The following is a 17853-nucleotide window of genomic DNA, read 5'->3' as shown; positions in this document are numbered from 1 at the left end:
GTTCTGTATTCTGTAAAGAAAGTAATTGTTCACCTGGGAACATGTCATTGATAGGAATATCAGAATTAGAACAATTATTAGCTGCTTCGGGTAAACGAGACAGATGGTCAGCTACCACATTCTCGCACCCTTTCTTGTCCTTGATAGTTAAATCAAACTCTTGCAACAACAAAATCCATCTTATTAGTCTAGGTTTAGCATCTTTTTTAGCCAACAAAAATTTTAGAGTAGAATGATCAGAAGAAACAATCACCTTAGAACCAATCAAGTAAGAACGAAATTTTTCTAATGCAAAGACTATAGCCAACAACTCCTTTTCAGTAGTTGTATAGTTAGCCTGGGCATTATCCAAAGTTCTACTCGCATAATGAATCACATAAGGCATCTTATTAATTCTTTGTCCTAAAACAGCGCCTATGGCATAATCAAATGCATCACACATTATTTCAAAAGGAAACTCCCAATTAGGTGCAGTAAGAATGGGAGCGGAAGTTAATTTTTCTTTCAAAAAATTAAAAGCAGATAAGCATTCATCATCAAATTTGAAAACAACATCTTTTGCAAGCAGGCTACATAAAGGCCTACAAATTTTTGAAAAGTCTTTTATGAAACGCCTGTAAAAACCTGCATGACCAAGAAAACTTTGCACTTCTTTAACAGATGTAGGGGGAGGTAATTTAGAAATAACATCAATTTTAGCCTTATCAACCTCTATGCCCCTATCAGAAATTATGTGCCCTAGAACAATGCCCTCTTTAACCATGAAATTACTTTTTTCCCAACTCAAAGTTAAGTTCATTTTAACACATCTTTCAAGCACAGAAGATAAATGAGCAAGGCAATCATCAAAAGAATCATCAAATAGAGAAAAATCATCCATAAATACTTCAACATATCTTTCAATCATATCAGAAAATATTGACATCATACACCTTTGAAAGGTTGCAGGTGCATTACATAACCCAAATGACATTCTGCGATAAGCAAAAGTGCCAAAGGGACATGTAAACGTCGTTTTTTCTTGATCTTCAGGTGCAATAGGAATCTGAAAATAACCTTGAAAGCCATCAAGAAAACAATAATAAGCATGCCCAGCTAATCTTTCTAACATTTGATCAATAAAGGGCAAAGGAAAATGATCTTTTTTAGTGGCGACATTTAATTTTCTGTAATCTATGCACATGCGCCACCCAGTTACTGTTCTCGTTGGGATCAATTCATTTTTTTCATTAGTGACCACCGTAATTCTAGATTTTTTTGGCACTACATGAATTGGACTTACCCACTTACTGTCTGAAATTGGGTAAATAATACCCGAGTCCAACAACTTTAGAACTTCTGTGCGTACAACCTCCTTCATGTTTGGATTTAACCTGCGCTGAGGTTGACGGACAGGAGTTGCTCCTTCTTCAAGTAGGATCCGGTGCATACACACCGTTGGACGTATTCCCTTAATATCACCTACTGTCCAACCAATTGCACTTTTATATTTTTTGTAAAACTTCTATTAGACTTATTTCTTGCTCATGTGAAAGATTAGAAGCAATTATTACAGGATAAGTATTATTTAGACCTAAAAAAGCATATTTCAAAGAATTAGGAAGAGGTTTCAGTTCAAGCTCGGGTGGAACTTCAGCTTCAATTGAAGAATGGTATACTTCTTTGGTTTGCTCCAAACAGCTTGTAACTGAACCTCCTTCACCATTCCCCTCCTTTATTGGGCTTTGGCCAGGTTCGACTTCATCAGCCTCAATCACTTCGACCTTCAATGGATATGCATCTAAAAACTCAGCAGAAATTATTGAATCTAAAACATCTACAGCAAAACAATGACTAGTATCGTTTTCAGGCAACTTCATCGATTTCAGAATGGAAAATTCAATAGTCTCATCAAGGACAGACATAGTTAATTTTCCATTTTGTACATCAATCATTGTTTTTGCTGTGGCTATGAAAGGTCGGCCAAGCAGAATAGGCATGTCCTGCTTATGATTACAGTCTTTATTTATGTCTAACACAACAAAATCGGCAGGAATTATTAATTTATCAACTTGGACCAGAACGTCTTCTACAATGCCCCTAGGATATCTAACAGAGCGATCAGCAAGCTCGAGGGACATTGTAGTAGATTTCAATTTATCCAAACCCAATTGCAAATAGACATAATATGGCATCAAGTTAATGCTCGCCCCTAAATCAAGCATTGCCTTTTCTTTCTTAGAATTCCCCACTGTAATAGTTATTATGAAACTACCGGGGTCTTCTAATTTTAGAGGCAAGTCAGTTTGTAAAATAGCGCTGACAGTTCTAGACATGAAAACTTTTTCATTATGTTCATACCTACGCTTTCTAGTGTTCAGTTCTTTCAAAAACTTAGCATAGGCAGGCATATTTTTAATCATGTGTAACAGAGGCAAATTCACATGCACTTTTGACAACAAATTATAAATTTCAGAAAATGATTTATCAAATTTTGAATTTTTCAATCTACCAGGAAATGGAACTGAGGGAACATAAGGCTTAGGGGGCACATAAGGGTCAACGGATTTATGCAACTTGGGTTCATCCTTATTATCATCATCAACACGTAAGTTTTCAACTATTTCAGCTGGTCGAGAAGTGGTATTTGCTTTCGCATTATTTTCAATAACTTTACCACTTCTTAAAACAGTCATAACCTTAACTTTTTCAGGTTGACTAGGTAACTTACCTGGCACGTGGCCTTGCACAGATTCGGCGACTTGCCTCACTTGTACTTCCAATTTTCTCATGGAAGCTTCAATTTGTTGAAACCGATTATTGCAAACCTGTATAAAATTGTGCAAAGCATCCTCCACAGATGGTTTTTTTGGTTGAGACGGAGCAGTTGGTTGAAAATTATTTTGGTTATTACCCCAAGATAAATTGGGGTGATTTTTCCAACCCGGATTATAAGAATTGGAGTATGGGTCATTTCTCGGCCTTTGATTAAAACTGTTCATTGCATTAGCCTGCTCAACATTGTCATTTCCTTCAATCATAGTTGCATTCTTTTGGTTCATACTCATCATGGAACACATGCTTGTCATTTGTTTTGTTAACTCAGACATATAAGTCGTCAATTCAGGATTTGAGCTAACTTCATACAAACCTGGTGTCCGTCCCCTTATGCTCTTTTGTTGGGAGTTTGCTCCTAGCATTTCATACAAAGCTAAGGTTTCCTCGGCAGTTTTTTCTCCCATGGCACCTCCAGCCGCATTATCAACTATCGATTGACAGACTTGGGTCAAACCATCATAGAAGGTTTGGTTTTGCAGCTCCAATGGGTAACCATGATGGGGGCATTGAATGAGCAACATCTTGAACCTTTCCCATGCCTCATGGAACGGTTCGCCCTCAGCTTGCGAGAAAGTTGCAATTTTCCTTCTTAACTCCGCAGTTTTAGCATGAGAATAGAATTTACTTATGAATTTATTGTACACTTCTGGCCATGTTCGAAGGGAACCCGGTGTGAGAGACATGAACCATGTCCTTGCTGCATCTTTCAAGGTGTACGGGAAACACCTCATTCTCAATTCATCCTCCGTCAAGTCATTCAACGGAAAGTTTTGGACTATCCCGTAGAAATCCCAGATGAAGGTAAGGGCATCCTCGGTCGCCGAGTCGTGAAAAGAAGGCAATTGACTATAGTGGACCGTCTTAAGCTCATAATTTCTGCCTGCATTGGTAAGCACTATACAAGAAGGTGAATTGCCTACTTGGGGCCTACCAAAGTCTTTCATCAGCCTAGGGTTGGGTCTAGGGTTGGCATTAGGATTGGGGTTAGGGTTGGCTGGAGGAAGTGCATCCATACTTGTGGTTGTTTCTTGTGGTTCAAAAACTGGATTTTCAAAAACTAATATTTTTTTCTTTTTCCTATTAATATGGTCGTCTAGAGGTAACAATTTAGGGTTTAAAGAACGACGACCCTGCATAAAATAAATAAATAAAATAACAAAGATAAATAAATAAAATCAAACAAATAGATAAATAAGATAATCAATAAAGAGTAAAACGAAAATAGAGAAAACTAAACACTTTTTTTAGGTAATGGTAAGTAAAGGGGGGGGGGGGGGGGGGGGAACAATTACTAAGAAAAAAGAAAACAAAATAAAAATAAATCAAGGGATAGGGAAAACAAAAACAGATAGTAAGCAGTTTTTAAACAGACTAATGACTTGAATACATAGCAATATTAAAAAGGATAATCAACGATAATAATAAAGTGATAGAATTAAAAATCAAACGGTTAAGGAATGGGAAAATTAAATAAAGAGAATAGGATAATCAAAAACAAATATAAAGCAATTTTTTAAATAGACGAATGGATTAAATAAAATGCAAAGATTAAAGAATAAAAAAAGATGACAATAATGAAGGGATAGGGAGAAACAATCAAGCAATTAACGAAAAAAAAGCAGAAAATTAAATTGCAAAATTAACAAGTCCCCGGCAACGGCGCCAAAAATTGTTGGACAATGTTAAATTTTATGTCCTTGCAAGTGCACGAGTCAGTGTAGTGATAGTGTGCAAAGGCAAGGGTCGATCCCACAGGAAATTGATAGTATGCAATTTAATAATTTGGAATTAAAATGACAAACTTGACAAATTAACGGTTCAAAGCTAATTTAGAGTCAAAATGTACTTAACCAAATGAGACTGCGAATAGAAAATATTGGCAAGAAAGATAATAAAATAACAACGAAATCAAATAGCAGCAAGGGACTATCAAATTAAAGCAACGAACTTGACAATTTAAAGTATCCAAAACGAACATCAAATAATAAGATAATTGCAAATCACAGTTCCAAGCGTAAGATAAATTAAAATAGAATTGAATTAAAAACATAACTACAGTAAAACGTCCATAGTGTATTGTTCAAGTTCTGAGAGAAATTAATTAAACTAGTAGCAGTGCATAATTATGAAATTTGCAATAATAATTAAATCACAATGCTTCATTTCTCAACACTAATCAAAGGATAAAATGAATAATTAGAGAGAGAGTAAAGGGAATGACTAATTAATTTAGTGTGCTCACAATAAAGGAATAAAAGAATTAAAACAAGAAGTAGTACGAATTGAAGAGAAAGGAACAGAACCAGGAAATATTAATAGACAGTGAAAAACTTCTCAACCAAATCCAGAAAAAAATGCACTACGGTAAATACTAATAACTAAACAAATCTTTTAAGAAATTGTGTGAATTGGAATGAATTATGAAAAGTTATGCAAATTTCACCCACAAGTAGTATACTGGAAAACTAGACAAAACAATGGAAGGAAAATGCTTGCAACTAAATTCTCAAAAGAAAGACAAGAGGAAAGAAAACCAGAAACTTGCTGCACTACTGCCGAACTCTACACTCCTTCCACCGCCGAACCAGAATTCGTTGCCGCCGGAACTTTTGCTACGGACTCTCACGCTGGGCCTGACCGAAATTATTTTGGATTGAATTTTTATGGAATTGGTAATGATGAATGGCTTTTGGGTGTTAAGATCGTGATCGGTGATGAAGGTGATAAATAGCTGTCAGGAGGTTCCTGAAGATCTTCGACCGAACTTTATTTATAGCCTTCGACTGCTTCTCCTTACACTATTCAATTCTTGGCATAGATGTCGCAAGAGAATGAGGATCGACTCTTCTTTCGGGTCTTTAGCTGACTGGACCGAGTCTTCGTTAACCGATGGGATGAAGCTGCGCCTCTCTCATATTTTATTAATTAAAGTCCTGATCCTAACAAAATGGACAGATCTAATCTAATCTAATACGATAATCTAATAATAATAATAATAATAATAATCTTATTAAATTGGGGTTAAGGAATTATTGTTCTAATATAATTCAAATAATAGACAAATTTAATAAAAACAATCTTACAATAGATTAATATTAACAAAACTACTTATGTCAATAATAAATAAAATTAGATATAAATTAATCAATTATTTGCATCTTAACTATAAAAAATTATTTAAAATAACAACAAAAATAATGTTTATCAAACTTGCGCACCTTTTGCTTTCGATTTTTAATGAACTCTAGGTGGCCCTTATTCTTAGTTTCTTTTTCTCGGGTTTGCATAGTTCTCCAGACCATCGCGAGGTGCCCTTTATTGAACGCTTGTTTGAGCAACTAACCGGTCCTTCGACCCCGGGCGCCCACTATGGCGGGTACCCGCTAGGGCCGCTTCGCGGTTCGGACTACTCAGAAGCTTCGCTACAAGCCAAGCCGGTCCTTCGCCCATGGGTGCCCACTAGGGTCGTTACGAGCCGAGCTAAGCCACCTCTAGCCCCCCACTCCCTTTGTTGCAAGGATTTGCTAACACAAGGGTGTACGATCGGGCCTTTGCCGTTGTAGGGCTCGACTTCCAAACTCAGAGCATGTGCCTCCATCGGTCGTGAACCAATCTCGAGTTTACTCGACATCGGGGTCGTGCTGAAGTTTACTTGACGTTTCGGTCACTTGATCGGGCCTTCACCCTTATCGATCGTGACCGATCTCAAGTTTACTCGACATTGCGGTTGTGTTGAAGTTTACTCGACGTTTCGGTCGCACTTGCATCCGGCTAACTCCCGGTCTTGAGGTCGATACTTGGCGGTTACACAGCATAAGGAAATGAAAATTACAAGGAAATGAAGATTACATAGTCCCACTAGGCACACGTTATACAGTCTACTCCCGGAGGTGATTACATTAAAAGCGACAGGGTACATTGAGCGCTAACACTACTCCTGGACACCGTTTACAAGGCAACTTCTAGGGTAGTTCGCTAAAACTAATGACGAAACATTACCAAGTTCTCCGATTTCCAAATCCTGTCGATCGGTCTCCCGATCGTGGTTTCTAGCTTGTACGTTCCTGGGCGAATAACAGCCGAGACTACATACGGCCCTTCCCAATTTTGGGCAAACTTCCTGGCTGCTTGCAGCTCACTGGCCTCCCTCTTTCTCAAGACGTAATCCCCGACCTGGAATTACCAGGGTCGGGCCCTCACGTCGCGACTGGCCTTCTCCTTCTTCTAGTACTCGGTCATCCTCTGAAAAGCCAACTCTCTCTTCTCTTCTACACAGTCTAGATCGACCGCCATGAGGCGCTCGTTTTTGTCTGCATCGTAGGCTCTTTCCTGAGAGGTCGGGATCCATGCCTCCACCAGGAGCCGAGCCTCAGCCCCATAGACAAGGGCAAATGATGTCTCCTTAGTTGCCTCTCGGGGAGTTGTTCGGTATGTCCACAAGATGAACGGTAATTCCTCGGCCCAGCTACGTCCAGACGAGTGAAGTTTTTTCTTCAAACCATCCAAGATGGTGAGATTGCCATTTACTCGACATCGGGGTCGTGCGGAAGTTTACTTGACGTTTTGGTCGCTCGATCAGGCCTTTGCCCTTATCGGTCGTGACCGATCTCAAGTTTACTCGGCATTGCGGTTGAGTTGAAGTTTACTCGACGTTTCGGTCGCACTTGCATCCGGCAAACTCCCGGTCTTGAGGTCGATACTTGGCGGTTACATAGCATAAGGAAATGAAAATTACAAGGAAATGAAGAATACATAGACCCATCGGGAACACGTTATACAGTCTACTCCCGGAGGTGATTACATTAAAGGCGACCGGGTACATTGAGCGCTAACACTACTCTCGGACGCCGTTTACAAGGCAACTTCTAGGGTAGTTCGCTAAAACTAATGACGAAACATTACCAATTTCTCCGAATTCCAAGTCTTGTCGATCGGTCTCTCGGTCGTGGTTTCTAGCTTGTACGTTCCAGGGCGAATAACAGCCGAGACCACATATGGCCCTTCCCAATTTTGGACAAACTTCCCGGGTGCTTGTGGCTTACTGGCCTCCCTCTTTCTCAAGACGTAATCCCCAACCTAGAAATACCAAGGTCGGACCCTCACGTTGCGACTGGCCTTCACCTTCTTATGGTACTCGGCCATCCTCCGAGCAGCCAGCTCTATCTTCTCTTCTACATAGTCTAGATCGACCGCCATGAGGCGCTCGTTTTCATCTGCATCGTAGGCTCTTTCCCGAGAAGTCGGGATCCATGCCTCCATCGGGAGCCGAGCCTCAGCCCCATAGACAAGGGCAAATGGTGTCTCCTTAGTTGCCTCTCGAGGAGTTGTCCGGTACGTCTACAAGATGAACGGTAATTCCTCGGCCCAGCTGCGTCCAGACGAGTGAAGCTTTTTCTTCAAACCATTCAAGATGGTGTGATTGGCATTTTCGACTTGGCCATTTCCTTAGGGGTAGGCAACGGATGACTTGATTAACCTCGTCCCGATCATGGCCAAGAACTTCTGGAAATATTGCCCCTCGAATTGTTTACCATTGTTCGTGACCAACTGGACGGGTACGCCAAAACGAGACACTACATTTTTCCATAGAAATCGAGCGCACTGCTGAGAGGTAATGGTTGCTAGCGGGTCGGCCTCAATCCATTTTGAGAAGTAATCGATGGCCACGATAATGAACCTCCGCCGGCCGGACAGCTGTGGGAAGGGTCCGTTCATGTCTACACCCCATCGAGCGAATGGTATTGCTATGCTGACCGGCTGATAGAATGTCGTTGGTCTTCCGGGCATCTTTGCGAACAGCTGACAAGCCTCACACCCCTTTGCGACGCGCTCGCAGTCAAGCTAAATAGACGGCCAATAGTACCCGACAACCATAATTCTCCTCGGGGGGGATCGCGCCCCTTGGTGCGAAGAGCAGATTCTCGAATGCAACTCGGTCATGACGACCTCGGCTTCGAAGTCGGTAAGACAGCGCATGATCGGTCCACCATAAGATCGCCTATACAAGAGACCGTCTACCACCGCGAACCTAGGCGCCCTATGTTTAGCTTTCCGGGCCCGCTGTTCGTCTTCAGGCAAATGGCCCTCCTGCAGGTAGGTCATTATATCTGAGATCCAATTCTCTTCTTCGACTTGGACGGGTGCTACCTCCAGATTTTCAATGCTCGGGGACAGGATCACCAATACTCGAGCAATTCTCGAATTGTATTCTGGAGCCTCTTGTGTAAGCTTTGAAAGGATGTCAACGTCTGCGTTGTCCAATCGAGGGACGTGCTTTACCGCGTACTCCTTGAACGCACTCAGCTTCTCTAACACTAAGTTGCGGTACTGGTACAAGCGTTCTCCGTTGATTTCATAGTCCCGCAACACTTGGCCTACGACCAACGATGAATCCATCCGCACTCGAACATACTCGACACCTAGGTCTCTCGCGTACTGAAAGCCCGCGATGAACGCCTCGTACTCGGCTTCATTGTTGGTCGGCGAAAATTGGTAGATCAAAGCTTAGTACACCTTGAAGCCCTCGGGGCTCGTCACAACGACCCCTCCTCCCGATCCCCTCTTGCTACTCGCTCCATCCGTGGCAATCTCCCACCATGAGGCGTCGGCTTCTTCTGGATCAGTCGTCATCTGGGGGTCCCGGGCGGTACACTCGACGACAAAGTCGGCCAACGCTGGCCCTTCATGGCCGGTCGGGGGTTGTATTCAATCCCAAACTGCGTCAACATTATCGCCCACTTGATCAGACGACCGGAAGAGGAGGCCGTCATCAGGACGGCGCCGATCGGTTGGTCAGTCAGGACGCGGATCACGCATCCTTGAAAATAAGGCGTTAACTTTTTCACGGCGGACGCGGATCGTGCGTCCTTGAAAATAAGGCGTTAACGTTTTCGCGGCGATATACAGCGCGAACACAATCTTTTCTAGGCGCGAGTAACGGAGCTCGGGTCCATGCAACGCGTGGCTCACATAATACACCGGCCTCTGTACACCGCTCTGATTCGTTCGGCATAAGACAGCGTTGATAGCTCGGTCAGACACGGCCAAGTACACCTCCAGCTCTTCCCCGGGCTCAGGTTTCGACAGGACGATAGGCGACATGAGGTATGACTTGAGGTCGTCGAAAGCCGTTCAGCACTCATCGTCCCACACAAAGCCGTTCACTTTCCTCAGAGTCTTAAAGAACGGCAACGCTCACTCCGCTAGCTTCGACAAGAACCGTCTGAGTGTCACCAATCTACAGGTCAGTTGTTGGACCTCTCGGACAGTGGTCGGTACCTGCATGTCCAGTATGGCCGTAACTTTGGCCAGGTTTGCCTCGATGCCTCGCTTCGTCATCATGAACCCACGGAACTTTCCCGTTTCGACGGCAAAGGTGCATTTGGTCAGGTTCAGGCGGAGCCGATGGTGCCTCATAACCTGGAAACAGCTTCGCAAGTCCCGGCTATGGTCAGACTGGTCCCGGCTCTTTACGAGTATATCATCTACATAGGCCTCCATCGTTCGGCCTAGTAGCCCAGCGAACAACGCGTTAATCATTCTTTGGTAGATTGCACCGGCGTTCCTTAAACCAAAGGGCATGACTCGGTAACAATAGACGCCATCTGGGGTTACGAACGACGTCTTGCTATCGACCTCCTCGGCCATTCTGATTTGATGATAACCCTTGAACGCATCCATAAAACTTAGCAGGTCGGCGTCGGCCGACTCGTCTACGATCTGATAGATGCTCGGGAGTGGATATGGGTCCAACGGGCAGGCTCGGTTCAGGTCTGTGTAGTCAACACACATTCGCGATGCTTTGGCCTTCGGGACGAGGACTACATTCGCGACCCAATCAGGGTAGGTCACCTGTCGGATATGGCCTGCGTCCAACATCGTCTTTACTTCTGCCCTCACGAACTCCCGTCGATCCGAGGAATAATGCCTTATCTTTTGGTTCACAGGTTTGGCCGATGGGTTGACAGCTAAGTGGTGGCATATGGTCGACTGGTCCACGACGGGCATATCCTCTGGCCTCCAAGCAAAAATATCCGAGAACTCTCTGAGTACTGCTATTGTGGACGGCCGTAGGTCTGCGGTCAGGGCTCTCCCGATCTTAACCGTCCGGCTGGGATGCACGGGATCAAGCGGTATTTCCTCTACTTCTTATGACGGCTCAGGTTGCTCTTTCTTCTCTTTGTCGGGTTGCCTGGAAATGGTATTAACCCTTTCGCTATCGGCCTTTTTTCGGTTAACGGCTTTCAAGTAACACTTCCGGGCCGAGTGTATATCCCCCCGAACGGTTCCGACTCCTCCCGGTGTCAGGAACTTCATGCAAAGGTGAGGCATCGAGATAATTCCCCCGATCACTATGATGGCTGGTCTACCTAAAATCGCATTGTGCACGCATCTTAGGTTAACGGCCACAAACTCCATTGTCATTCTCACGGCCCGAGGCGGCGTGCCCAGCTCGACGGGTAGAGTTATCTTTCCTTCCGGATGGATGGTCTCTCCGGTAAATCCTGACAGGGGGTGCTAATGGGCATCAGCTCGATCGGGTCAAGATTTATCTACTGGAATACTTCAAGGTACAGCACGTTGACACTGCTTCCAGTGTCGATCAACACCCGCTGCACATCTACTCCCATTATATCGATAGTTACCACAAGGGCCTCCGCCCCGTGGTCCGTCCCGGTAGGCATATCGGTCGAGTTGAATATGATAGGCTCGGTTTTCTGTCTCTTTCCGCTCCCCGACCCCTCTTCCACGAGACCGACCGGTAAATGCTCGATCTGTTCACCACTATCCTCTAAGCCGCCGAAGATGACCTGTATTACTTTATTGGCAGCCGGGGGCGGGGTGTCATCCCTCAGGTCTTGGTCCTTTTGTCTTTCTTATCTTTCTTAATTATCTTCTTCCAGTCGGATTTCTTGCCCTCCTTCTTAGCGAGGAACTGATCTAGGTTTCCCGCCTAGAGCAGGTCCTCGATCAGCTGTTACAGGTACGTACATTCTTCTGTCTCATGTCCTTTGCACTAGTGGTATGCGTAGTACTTTGTATTGTCCTTGCCATCCTGGTACGGTTCAGGGAGCTGAATCATGTTGCACGATTGGGCGTACTGAAGGATATCGACCGTCGGACGCGTTAACAGAGTGAGTTCTGCTCGGCCCCGGCCCCGTCCGAACGGTTCTGGCTGTTGGCCTTCCGGCCGGCCACGGCCCTTGCTCGAGCCCCCTTCCTGAAGCCATTTCGTTGCAATGGCCTCCCCAGCGTTTGCGTGGTTAGTAACCCGACGGATGGCCTCATCATATGTTGTTGGAGGGTGGAGTATGAAGTTTTCATATATGGCTCCCACCCGAAGGGAAGAATGCAACATATTGATCGCTGTCTGATCGTCCATAGGCTCAACCTTGCCGACTGCGTTTTTCCATTTGGTGAGGAAGTCGGATAGTGACTCGCCTTCCAGTTGCTTAGCCTTCTCCAAGTACATGAAGTGCTTCCTGACAGCTCGGGACGTCGAGAACATCCTCACGAACTTTGCTGCCAGGTCTGCAAAGCAGGCGATAGACCCCTGTTCCAACGATTTGAACCAATCTGCTGCGCTGCCCGTCAGTGTGGAGTAGAAGGCTCGAAACATCACGGCGTCGGTGATGCCCATCATCAACATTTTTCAGTAGTACGAGTTAACGTGCATTTCGAGGTCGGTTTTCCCATCATAATCCTTGCTGTCCAGGACTCGGAGGTCGTGCGGGTACGGCTGACTCGTCACCTCTACAGTGAAAGGAGTCCACAGCAGCGGCGGGACTATTTCTACCTGTAACACCCCACTTTTCTATCTCTAAATCACAATACTAAACCAACCTTATCATAAACTAAGCAGCGGAATTAATAACTAAAAGATAACTAGTGGGAATGTCACCGCCACAATCACCGCTCCGTGGTGATTGCACAGGCTAAGGGGTAGAACTAGAAATAAAATAAATATCTGATATCCATATTAAATACTGAAAAACATAAGGGGAAAAGTCACCCCAAAAGTCTACATCCTCGAAAGTCTACAAATCAACATAAGTCTAGAATCTGGAAAAAAAAGCCATCAACATAACTAGAGTTTATACATCTCAACTACGAGACTAATCTAACTTTATCTCTTCTCACTGTTGGGCCCACCTGAAAGGGGTTTTGCAAGCAACACATAGAAAAATAGGAAAACACCCATTAGCACGAAGCTAAGTATAACCACACTCAACCATGTAAAGCAGTATACCAAATACTTTGAAAAACATTTGATTTCTCTTGTAAACAACAAACTCATCTCAAATCATCTTTAGATCTATCACATACTTTCTAGATGCTTGCAACCTATAATATCAACTGGCATGCTTATATATAAGACTGAACACTTAGATACTTCAACATATAAACTTCTCAATTAATTAAACAAGCAACTCATGCTCACAGGTAGAATCATGCTAATAAACCATTAACATGTATTCTCATGCTCTCACATTCCCATCACATAACTTGATATACAAGGCTTCAAATATAACAAAACAATCATCCTCGATGAACAATCTTAAATCGACATTCTCATTATGTAATTTCATGTGATATTCTACTCAAATGTAATCTCGTGCAATACTATACATCATACTCATATGCAATCTTGTGCAATACTATACTCATACTAATATGCAGTCTCGTGCAATACTATACTCATACTCATATGCAATATTGCGCAATACTATAATCATACTCATATGCAATCTCATGAAATACTATAATCATACTCATATGCAATCTCGTGCAATACTATAATCATACCCATATGCAATCTCGTGCAATACTATAAACATATGCAATCATGTGCAGTTCTATTTTCATATGCAATCATGTGCAGTTCTATTTTCATATGCAATCTTGTGTAATACTATATATATACTTGTATGCAGTCTCATGCAATACTATAAACATATCCAATCATGTGTAGTTCTATATTCATATGCAATCTCGTGCAATACTATATATATAATCGTATGCAGTCTCGTGTAATACTATACTCATACTCATATGCAATCTCTTGCAATACTATAATCATACTCATATGCAATCTCGTGCAATACTATACTCATACATATGCAATATCGCGCTATACTATAAACATATGCAATCATGTGCGGTTCTTTATTCATATGCAATCTCGTGCAATACTATATATATACTCATACACTATTTATAAAAAATACAGTACTTTCTGTGGAGGTCTCTTTCTTACTTTCTTTCTTACTTTTGAGTCTCTCGATCTTGACTCGCTTTCTTTATCTTGAGTCTCTCTTGACTCACTTTCTTTCTTTTGAGTCTCTCTTGACTCGCATTCTTTCTCTTGAGTCTCTCTTGACTCTCTTTCTTTGTTTTGAGTCTCTCTTGACTCGCTTTCTTTCTCTTGAGTCTCTCTTGACTCTCTTTCTTTCTTTTACTCGTAGACGGCTTAGGGTTTCACCGAAGCGTGAATTACCCCATCGGGAGTGGCGTAAATCCGAACCAATATCTCCTACCGTCTACGGAACCAATCTCGTGGTTCTCTCTCTGTGGAATCAGGTATCGAACTATTAGTGTGCACACCCCTTGACCAGGACTCCAAGCCTGGCGAGAAGTTTCCATCCTTGTAACGTGAGAATACACCGCGTTACATATACTGGGACCGCAATGTCCATAAATATCTCCCGAGAGGACATAGTCCAACCTGTATCCTCCAAAACCTCACCAATATAGATAATACATAGACATATCTCTCATGCATCAATCTCATGCATGCAACAACTCTACTACTTCTCAATGTATCAAAGAATGATATACCACATGCTTATGGTTTTTGAAAATATTACTTGGGCTCACGTTGGCCCCTTATGCATTTTTGAAATATGACATATGTGAGATGCCAAATACTCTATAACATGCTTCTAAACCATGTATAAAATAACATGAAATACTCAAGAATATAATATCATGCTCAGTTTGCAACATAGCAAATTCTATACATTCTATCAACAAAATATGCTACATTTCTCATTGAACAAATATCACATGCTTTCATAATAAATCATATTCTCAAAGGATAATGCTTCTCTACTCAATACAAAAATATCATCAGATCACATAGTAAAATATTTCTCATACACAGTGAACTAACAAATACATGATCTGTGTAGCAATTCTTCAATAAATCATTCATATCTTACTCATTTTTTATCCAAATTCAACGAAATCAAAGCCAAAACGTGCATCGGGACCGAAATTCAATGAAATCAAAGCTACAAGGGCCCGTAACACTCGGCCCGAAACGACATGTAGCTGAGCTACAAGGGCCCGGCCACTGCACAAAATCTTCTCAGATTAATACTCAGGGACCTGGGGCGGGACTCCTCAAGAGCCGCCCCATGTGCCCCGTTACAATACCGGGACTAGGCGGCGGCGCTCCTCTAGGGCCGTGCCCTAGTCCCGAGTAACTCCGGATCTAGCTGGCGGCCCTCCTGATGGGCCGCGGCTAGGGCCGCTGGTCTGGTCTGGTGCACACCGCTGAGCTAAACTCAGTCGGTGGGTAAAGATCCTCGGAGACTACGGTCCTACATACCGATGTCTCACCACTCGGTCGGTCGCAGCCAGTCGTAGCCCTACACACCGCCTGATTACTCAGGTCGGTGGACTACAACCTTCCTCGGTTTGTTGGCCCCATACCGCCTGGCGCGTCCCGGTCGGTGGGTCATATCACCGAGGCCCATGTGGACCTTTAGTCCTATAAATAATCTTTATATACCTGACCGGTCTCTACCAGCCTGGTTAACAGTTGGGATGGTTCTCAACCCATTCAACTGCCCGTATAGTGGACCTCAGTCCTATAATAATATCCCTGACCGATCTTAACCGGCCTGGTTAACAGTTGGGATGGTTCTCAGCCCATTCAACGGCCCGTATAGCCCAATTGATCTTAACCAAGTTGGGGTCATGCATCACGTAACACACAATACCACATAATAACACATAATTCACATAGGGAAGGGGGAGACGTATAATTAAGCTTACATGTGCTCATTCACATACTAAGAATAGTTCCTAAGGGTTCATATAACTTCCACCTAGGTCCATGGGTTACCAATTCAACTAGCATGCAATCCCTAAGACTCGTTTAACCTACGAATGGTACCCGAAATTCCAAACTAGACTCAGGCACGACAAACGGGGTCCGTTGGGACACCATGGGTGGGGTGTGGACCAGCGGGTAGCCGGTGGGTGGGGGTCACCCGCCGGCTGCCCGCCGGTGGGCGCTATTCCGGGCAGCGGGTAGCCGGCTGCCCGGTGGCTGCCCGCTGCCGGGCAGCCCCCCTTGGGCAGCGAGTAGGTGGTGGGTTCCCCCACCCCCACCTACCCCCCACTGACTCTTTTCTCATATATTCGTCCCGGGGACCTTTGTGGAACCCGAAACCATGCTTAGACACTTTTAAACGCAAATAACGACACCACGTAAGCAATTAACGGATCAAAAGCAAGAATCATGTTGGAGTTATCCTATTACGACTTCTAAATGTAAACAACACCCGAACATGTGAATTCCCACCCAAATACAAATCAATAACATCACAATACAAATTCCCAATCCAACCTAGGGCTCTAATCCCACCCAAATCATCAAGAACATATTTAATCTTTAACATCAAGAAAATATCAAGATTCGTCTAGAATCATCACATCATAATCAAAAACTTCTTCTTAACATTAAGATCATCAAGATTATCAAGAAAGCATATAAATCATCTTATCAATCATCAAGAACATAACATAATTATTATAGAAGAATTCAATCAAGACACAAGAATATAGAGGGAGGCCAAGGAAGGAGATTATAGCGAAGAAAATAGGTTTTGTTGAGACATGGGTTACCTCTTAGCCTTAATTAATTTCCTTGGCTATGAAGGGTCTTTCTTTAAGATTTCTCCTTTCTTGATTTCTCCTAAGGGAATCTTGGAACTTCTTGTGTGGTGAGAGATTATTTGTGGTGTGAATTCTAGGTGCCTCCTATGCCTCTATTTATATAATTAAGAGTCCTAATTAGGGTCTAGGTGGCATGGGTTTACTAATTCTATTTCTTATAGGACTAAGGGGTTGGCTTTAGGAATAAAGGCCCACAGACCATGGTGGACACCCTTTTGGCTAATTAGTATATTATAACTCCCTTTTTGGGCTGAGTACTTAATTTAATTAATTTGGGGTTTAGGGATCGTAACACAGGGTGTTACAGTATATTTATAGTATTGCACGAGATTGCATATGAGTATAATATTGCACGAGATTGCATATGAGTACATGTATAGTATTGCACGAGATTGCATATGAGTATATGTATAGTATTGCACATGATTGCATATGAGTATACTTATAGTATTGCACGAGATTGCATGAGTATGGTATTGCACGAGATTGCATTTGAGTAGAGTATCGCATGAGATTGCATGATGAGAATGTTGATTTAAGAATGTTTATCGAGCATGATTGTTTAGTTACATTTGAAGCCTTGTATATCCAGTTTATGTGATGAGAATTTTAGAGTATGAGAATACCTGTTGTATGGTTTATTAACATGATACTACTTGTAAGCATGAGTTGCTTGTTAAGTTTATTGTGAAGTTACATGTTGAAGTATCTAAGTTGATTAAGTCTTATATATCGAAGCATACCTGTTGATATTATAGGTTGTAAGCATCTAGAAAGTATGTGATATGACTAAAGCTGTCTACGAGATGAGTTTTTTGTTTACAAGTGAAATCAAATGTTTTCAAAGTATACTCTATAGTACTTTATAGGGTTGAGTGTGGTTATACTTAGCTTCGTGTTAACGGGTGTTTTCCTATTTGTCTATGTATTGCTTGTAAAACCCCTTTCAGGTGGGCCTAGTAGTGAGAAGTGATCGAGTTAGATTAGTTTCGTAGTTTGAGATGCTTAAACTTTTATGATTTGTTGATGACCTTATTATTCATGTTTTAGACTTATGATGATTTGTAG

This window comes from Ipomoea nil, unplaced genomic scaffold, assembly GCF_001879475.1.
Source record: "Ipomoea nil cultivar Tokyo-kokei standard unplaced genomic scaffold, Asagao_1.1 scaffold3251, whole genome shotgun sequence".
Lineage (NCBI taxonomy): Eukaryota > Viridiplantae > Streptophyta > Magnoliopsida > Solanales > Convolvulaceae > Ipomoea > Ipomoea nil.
This window is presented reverse-complemented; position numbering follows the sequence as displayed.